The sequence below is a fragment of the Echinops telfairi genome, unplaced genomic scaffold (genome assembly GCF_000313985.2).
Source record: "Echinops telfairi isolate 266 unplaced genomic scaffold, ASM31398v2 ScPeMD7_59;HRSCAF=198, whole genome shotgun sequence".
Taxonomy (NCBI): Eukaryota; Metazoa; Chordata; class Mammalia; order Afrosoricida; family Tenrecidae; genus Echinops; species Echinops telfairi.
This window is the reverse complement of record NW_022103957.1, coordinates 524,740-533,788: the sequence shown is the minus strand read 5'-3', so window position 1 is coordinate 533,788 and position 9,049 is coordinate 524,740.

Sequence of the window (9,049 nt, the reverse complement as noted above, 5' to 3'; positions counted from 1 at the left end):
CAGGAGCAACAGATGCTATTGTCTTGTGTATTTTCCCTTATTGCCAGATGGAAAAGGAGAAATAAATCCTAGGACAGAGAAGAAAGCTGCTGAGCTGTGCTTCCATCATTTTAACTTGCTCCATATGGCCGTGGGCAGTGGGCTTCCGCAGTCCTGGCCGAGATTTGTTAACCAGTGGACTGTTTAGCCATAGCAATCACCTCCATCATATAAAGGGAACAGCATAATAATTATCATATACACAAACAACATAGCTTTCATGTAAAATTCAGTGAGTATTGCATGTTTATCTTTTAAAAAAAACCTTAGAAATCTTAAGGCAGTTGTAAAGTATGCAGTCCAACTTTCAATGCTATGATTCTGAAAGCCAGTGTCTGTCTTGTTATCGTTATATTTTGAGAATTTGTATTATTTGGTGCCCAGGATGCATTCGATAAATGACAGTGACTTAGGATGGGAATTAATGTATTTTTTCTAATATAACTGAAACATTTTCGAGCATCTACTTTATGCTTGTCATTATATGAATTCATCTTCAACAATTTATCAGTGGGATTCTTTTCTTTTAATAGTGCCAAGGAGATCATGGAACCTAAGTTGTGTCCATTTATTTTTCTCCCTCAATCCCAGTGATTTTCACTTCATTGTGAGAACGTGCACAGGAAACCACATGGTTCAACAGTTTTAGTGGGCACCGGGGGGACACTGACTGCATTCTTTGAGATGTGTAGCCATCTTCACACTCTCTTAGTTCTGCTTCCTCTTTAACATAAAGTCACTGTTCCCTCAGGTTGCTATCTAACCTTTTAAGTTGCTTTTTCCAATAAGATCCGATAAAGACAGTTCTTAAAAGAGTATAATGTTAATGGCAGACTTTTTTGTAACCACTGAAACTAAAGTATTTTTCAATTGTTAGAAGACTTCAAGAAACCATTGTGTGGTTCAGTGGGCTAAGCTTTTGGGATGCTAACCCACTAACCACTCTTCTGTAAACAGGTGACTTAACTATATAATCGATATGCATATATACATTTGCTTTTTCTGGTGTAAGAAAGACATTTCCTCTGGCAATTCAAACATGCAAATTAATCTTAATAAATGTAGATAGGATTTTCTATCAATGGTTTGTTTATGAAGACAATTTTATTTATTCAACATTGTTAAAAAAATCATAGAAATCACTTACTAAAATTTTCTTCACATAGAATCCAAAGCTTAGATTATGGCTTAGTAATAGGATACAGTCAAATAGGTAAGGGAAGGAAATCTTACCAAACAATTATAAAACCAAAAGATATCTTTAAATGTGACATGCAATAAGTTCCCTTTAGATAAATTAATAGGAAGCATTGAAGAGAAAGAAAGAAAGAAGTATGAATATTAAGGAGATTCCACCACATAATCACAACCTAGTCTCACATATTCATTCAATCATAAAATGATAGAAAATAATAATAATGTCACACACTTAGAAATGCCAAAGGTTCCAGTTACAAATCTCATCCAATAATGAGATTTAATAATTCAATATTTTATCAGAGTAAATAGAAGAGGTTTGTCAAAGCTAAAAATTAAGAAAAAACAATTTTCTAACTATTGAGAACATTTATAGAATAAATTGTGTCAATTAATCTATATTTTCCAATTAAGAAAAGTACACTAATGAAACTTTAAAAATACATATTAGCATAAAAATCATCTATACCTATTTTATATTTCATTTTGGGATTACCATTAAAATGGTTGTATTTTAATCATGCTTTAAAAATATATTTTATCAAATCATTACTAATGTTATTTTCAAATAAGTTATGTCCTGAATTTCCAGGAAACCAGATAAGGGTGTATTTCTTGCATCCCTCGAGGCTGAAGGTGGTGGGATAGAATGTGTAGTTAATATGACAGATAAGTTATGAGGGCACACAGAGCATACAACATCTGCTAAGAAGGACTTCAGAGCATTCTTTCCCTCTGTTAAGAATGTCCAACCGATGACTTGATAGGTAAGCATGGGTGACAAGAAGAAACAAGAGAGAGAACTCTCCTCTCAATGGTGGTGGATATGTCAATTGAACTGGAAATATACAAGGGGGTAGCCCGCATAAAATGGTTTTTTTTTCAAAGCTATGTATTTAATCTTTTTGACAACACAACCGTATCCCCTTCAAAGTACTCTCCATTACACTTTAAATATTTTCCAAACTCATCGGTTTGGATGGCTGACAGCACTTCCCTAATTTTTTCTGTCTCCTTATCCATAGTCAAATCACTTTCCTTTTAGAGTTCTCTTCATTCACAGACATAAAGAAGTCACGTGGAACAAGGTCAGGTGAATAAAGTATGTGGGGCAAGAGAGACATGCTGTTTTTTGCTAAAAACTGGCACATTGAGATGGTGGCGTGAGCAAGTACATTGTCGTGGTGGTAAAACCTATCTCCTGTCTGCCACAGATTGGGCCTCTTTTGTCTCACACAGTTATGTAATCTTTTCAGAACCTCTAAATAGGGAACTTGATTAACAATCTGACCTGGTGGAATGAACTTCAAAAACAAATGAGCATGGGTTTTGGGGAGAAAGAAGCCCCTCATATATTCATGATACTATATTATTAGCAATAAAGATTGTTTTCTCAATGTATCATAACTTTATTTCTGATCCTGTCAAACAATAAGTTGGTTTTTTCAAATGTAATAATTTATTTGGGGACATCTTGCTAAGGAGCCCTGGTAACATTGTAGGTTATACCTATTAGGCCAATCTAAACTAATGAGCCACTATGCAAGAGAAAGATAAGCCTATTTTCTCCTGAAAGAATTAGAGTTTGGAGGACCCTATAGATTGCTATGTGTCAGAATTAACTTGACATTCTGAGTTTTGAGTGTCTCTCAAAGGCCAGCATAATGTCTAATAGTTACAATTTTATTTTCAAGTATGAATTTATATATCATATGATTGTCTCTGAATTTATAGTTTCAGTATTCTAAAGGTAAACTCTGGGAATAAATGAGAAATTGGAGAACCCCCCAAGAACCTCATCATGGGATGTTCCCGGTGCTTAGGCACAAAATGGCTCAAAAATTTTCAAAACATCTCTTCTATTAAAGCATTTAACAGGCAGTATGCAAATATAGGCCATTTTTTAATTGTAATTTTTTATTGGAAAACAAATATTCAACTTGGAATGGATTTGAGGTAAATTATACCATAAGCACGTTTTCTTTAAGTGGCTAAATAAACAAAGTTCGAATAGCATGTGACAATAAAAGGAAATGCTTCTGGCACAGAACCAACAGTACAAAAAATAGTATATGAGTACTTGGTTAATACATCCACTTTGTAATAGTGCAACTTTTAAGTACATCTTGTTGACTGTCCCTATTCTACACAGAGTTATAACTACATTCTTCAACAGCCACATGCTGACAGTTCCTAAAGAAAACTATATAATCCAGATGTTCCCTCGTTTGACCAATTGCATCTAAGTTTAGATATGCAGAAGGGCTTAGATATATCCAGAGGTAGCCACATGCAGCATCTTACTTGATCAATTTTCTAAATTAAGGTTTCAGGACAATGAGAATAAGATAAGGGAAGAAAACATGGAGAAAGGAAGTCCTAGTTACTATCCACGCATATTCTTTTGACAATTGGGGGAAACTGTTTACAGATAAGTTACAAACAACGAAAAGGCAAATAAACAGTTCTGTACAAGAAATGTAACACATTCTGTACAATGTCTTCACTTTATGGTTATCATTATGCAAACTCTTCATATTTACTTGGCCATCATCATCAATATGTGCTTCCCTGATCATTTATTTATCTGTTAACTTCTCTCCAAGGTTTTCCATCACGTGTTGAAGTTCTGCCATGTTAATATAGATAGCCCTTGCCTTCCTTACCAACACACAGACTGCTTCTCTCATTGATTCTTCCGTCTGTGTCCTTCATTTTTCTTGCCGTCATTGTCAGAAATCCCCGGAAGTCAATGGGGCCATTACCATCAGCATCGACTTCATTAACCATGTCTTGTAATTCTGCTTCTGTGGAATGGTACCCAAGAGAGCTCATTACTGTTCCCAATTCCTTTGTTGTTATAGTTCCATCACCCTCTTTGTCAAATAGTGAAAAAACGTCCTTGAATTCTTCAGCCCACTCTTCAGTCAGTTCGTCAGCTATGCTGCTAGGGTGATGGGTCTCCAAGATGTGTTCACACAAGCACTCAGTTTGCTAGCTTCACTCGGATGTGCCCATTTTTTAGTAAAAATATATTATCTATTAAATCTGAATTTCAAAATAATAGTTAGTGATAAATACAATGCAAAGTCATGTTAAATGACTTTCATAATAAGAGTTATGTGCAAAAGGAATGTCTGGAAATAGCATGCCACACACAATTTTCTTACATGGGGATAAAGACAAAACCAAGCCATCTTCCATCAAGTAGATTCTGACTCACAGCAACCCTATAAGGCAGAGTAAACTTTGGGTTTCTGAAGCTGTTAATCTTTATATGAGCATAAAGACTCATCATTTTCCTGGACAGCAGCTGGTGAATTTGAACTGTTGAGCTTGCTGTCAGCAGCCAATGCATATTCCACTAAACCATAAATATCAATATCTTAGGCCTTGGTGACCTGAAATGTACTGGTATTGGTCACTTTTAATCAGAAAATCATATCGTTTACTATGCGTGGAATGACATAATCAGGAGCAATGCATTTCATTCATTTTTACAAAGGACATTTAAAGATCTATCTTAAGTGCAATCTGATTTGTGATAAGATAATATCTATCTGTCTTCAAGGAAATCCAATCAATATGACTACTATGACTGAAAATTTGTGCACTAACCACGAAAGTATTGATGAAGAATTTGAAGAATTCTACCAATATCTTCAGTCAGAAATTGCTCAAATTGCAATCAAATTGCATCAAATCAAATTGCATGCAATCAAATTGCATAGGTAATTATTGGCCATTAAAATTCAAAGATTGGAAAATAACAGGGAAGAAAAAGTTGTTGGAAAATATAACCTTAGTGATAGCGACAAAACTGGAGATTACATCATAGAATTCTGCAATATCAATGGCTTATACATAGAAAATATATATTTCAACAACATAAATTCAACGATACATATAGACTTCTCCAAATAGAATATACAGAAATCAAACTGACTGCATTTGTAGGAAAAGATGATGGAGAAGATCAATACTAATATCTAAAACCAGGCCAAAGGCTGACTGTGGAATAGAACATTAATTGGTCATATGTAAGTTCAGATTGAAGCTGAAAAGATTTAAAACAAGTCCACACAAGTTAAAATACGACTTTGAGTATATTCTACCTGAATTTCGAGAGCATCTCAAGTGCAGATTTGATGAATTAAACATTATTGGCAGAAGACCTAATGAGCTGTGGGAAGATATTATGTTAGTCCAGGTAGACTGGAGAAACAAATCCATATATGTACAAAGATAATTTTATATCAAGAAGTAATTATGTATCAATAAAATACCCCAGCCCAGTCCAGATCAGGTCTGTAAATTTGATTTTAGCCCACATGTCCGTTATCAGTCCACAAATTCTTTAGACTCACATAGTCACATGCATTGATACCAAATGCAAAGAGATCACAGGCTGGTGGGTGGAAAGTCCTGTAGATCCAATGGCAGTGGGCACATCTCCAGGGCTCTGGCTGCCATCAGTGTTGGCTCCATGTGGCTTCTCAAAAGGAAAGTGAAGCAGATAGAAAGTATGACCAGTCTCCAGGGAGGAAGAAGAGAAGTTCCAGAATCCTCATGCGAAGACCACACCCATGCGGAAGGATCACCAGGCTGTGACCTGATTGACAGGATAGATTCCACCCCTTCATTCTTTTATCAAGTTGACATGAAATTGTGTAACCACCTGAGATAGTTAAGGTTTGTTGTGCCAACCTGGCCGATAAACACTTGTGGGATTAATTGAAGGGTGGAAACAAATGCCTTGGTGAGCCTCGCATTTCAAGTTCTCATATCTCGCTTTCTGATGGCCAGATCAGGGTGCAGCGGCCTTAGCCAGTTCCCTACTTTAGCTATCCAGGCTCACTTCCTGTGAGATCCCTGAGGAGAAGCCACCTGGACCTACTCTCATGCAGCCCTGGGTGCTGGAGCAGCCTTGTGGAGACCCCTACTAGCGCTGAGATGCTTACATGTTCACTTTCCTTGGCTTTCCTCCTGCAGTCGGCATCATAGTGTGTGTTTTGTGAGATTGAGGAGTACTTTGTAGATTGGTGTTGAACATATGGGCTAATGTTGCACTTATGGGCTTTGGCAGCACTGGGTTGGGATGCTTTCTTAATGTACACTTACACTTTATATAAAATAATCTCATATTTACATGAGTTTCTGTGGATTTGTTTCCATAGCTTACCCAGACTAACACCCCACCACAGACATCAAGAACATCCATAAAGAAAGCAATAGGTCATTAAAAAATATACAGGATATGAAAAAAAAACCTCAGTGAGTGTCAGAAGAGAATTAAACTTGGCCTTCATCTTAGATTGGCTCAGGCAATTAGAGGAAATGATGAAGTCAAAGAGTTGAATAGAAAAGTTCTAAGAGCAGCTCAAGAAGATAACGCACACTATTATAATGAAATGTGAAAAGACCAAACGATTAGAAAACCAAAGGGAAGAATACTCTCTGCCTATCTGACACTGAAAAAACTCGGAAAAAAAATCTAAGTCTTGAGTTAAGATAGGGAAAAGTCTCTGGGCAAAATAGTGAATAATGCAGGAAGCATCAAAAGAATACACAAGAACCCAATGTAACAAAAAAACAATCATTTCAGGAGGTAGTATATTAGAAAGAGTCAATGGTGCTGAAGGAAGAAGTTAAAGCAGCAATGAAAGTATTAGCTAAAAACTAAGCTCCAGGAATTGATAAAATGCCTACTGAAATGTTTCAGCAAGCTGATGAAACACTGGAAGCACTCACTCACCTATGCCAAGAAATTTGGAAGACAGCTATTTAGTCAAATGACTAGAGGAGATTCATATTTGTACCCATTACAAAGAAGGATGAAGAACAGAATTTTCAAATTATAGAACAGTATCATTGTTATGCCATGCAAGGACAATGTTGGTGAAGATCATTCAGAAGTACATGGCTGGGAAGCTGCCAGAGGTTCAGGGAAGTTTCAGAAAATCATGTAGAACAAAGGATATCAATGATGATGTTAGATGGATCATGGCCAGCAGCAGAGTGGAAAAAAGACGTTTACTTGTGTTTTATTAATAATATTAATAGTACAAAGGAATTCAACTAAGTGGATCCTAATAAACTAGGGATAGCATTAAGAAGAATGTGAATTGCACAACACTTCATTGAGCTCACACAGAACTTATACAATCAAGAGGCAGTTTTGGTAACAGAACAAGGGAATGCTGCACAGTTTAAAATTGAGAAAGGTGTGTGTTTGGGTTGAGTCCTCTCATATTTATTCAATCTGTATGCTGAGGAAATAGAGAAGCTGGATTAAATGGAAAAGAATTGGGCATTATGATTGGAGGAAAGTTTATATAGAACTGTGATATGCAGAGGACACAAACTGCTTACTGAAAATTAGGAGAATTTGAGGCACTTGCTATTGAAGTTGAGCATTGTAGCCTTCACTGTAGACTATAACTTAATGTAAAGAAAACCCAAATGTAAAGAAAAGCTCACTATTGGACTAATGGGTAACATCATGATTAATGGAGAAAAGATCTAAGTTGTCAAGGATTTCATCTACTTGGATCCACAATTAATTCTCATGGGAACAGCAGTCAAAAGATGAGAAGACATGTTGTATTGGGGAAATCTGTTGCACAAGACCTCTTTAGAGTATTGAAAAGCAAGGGTAATTCTTCGGGAAATAAAATGCCTCTCACTCATGCCAAGGAGCTTTCTGTCACCACACATGCCTATGAAAGTTGAACATGGAATAAGGGGAACTGAAGAAAAATCAATGGAATGGAACTGTGGTGTTGGCAAAGAATAGTGAAAGTACCATTAACTTTTTAAAGGACAAACAAATCTTTCTTGGAAGAAGTATGACCCACGTGCTCCTTAGAGACAAGGACGGTGAGACTTCATCATATATGTTTTGGGGGCTGTTAGGAGAAATCAGTCCCCAAAGAAGGAGATCATTCTTGAAGATGAGGGCCCTTGAGGAGGTGGAAGTACAGCGTGACTACATCAAGGATCGTAAGCATACGAACAACTACCAAGATGATGTCAGACCAGGCAATCTTCTGTTCCGCTGTCCTGGGGTCCCAACACACTGGAGCTGACTCAATGGCATTTAATATCACATCAACAGCAGCAGCCAGCTGAATTGTGAGAAAATTAATTTTTGTTCTTTCTTTTTATTTAAGATCATTTTATCTGGGGCTTTTACAGCCTTTATAAAAATCCATACATCAATTGTATGGATTTGTACATATGTTGCCATCATTATTTACTAAACATTTACACCTCTATTTGAGCCCCTTGGTATCAGATCCACTTTTTACCCTCCCTCCCCCCTCCCACCTTCATGACCCCATGATAAATTATAAAGTATTATTTTCTCATCTTATACCAACTGTTTTCTCCCTTTCCCCGTGGTTTCTTCCCTCCTTGTCTCCCCCTCTCCCCACCTCTCCCCTACACTCTGGGTATTGCTACTCCCATTTGTATTCCTGGGGGGGTGGTTCTGACCTGGATCCAACGTGTCAAACCAAACCTGCAGTGAAAATCAGGATTAGGGTCATTATAGTGAGGGGCGAGGAAACTTCACGGAACCAGGGGAATATGTGTTTCATTGGTGCTATACTGCACCCTGGTTGACTCATCCCTTCCTTATGACCTTTCTGTGAGGGGATGTCCCATAGTCTACATATGGGGTTTGGGTCTCTGCTCCAACCCTCCTTGTTCTCAAAAATATGTTTTTTTGTTTGTTTGTTTTGGGTCTTCTGATGCCTGTTACCTGATCCTGTTGACACCTCATGATCCCACAGGCTGGTGTACTTCTTTC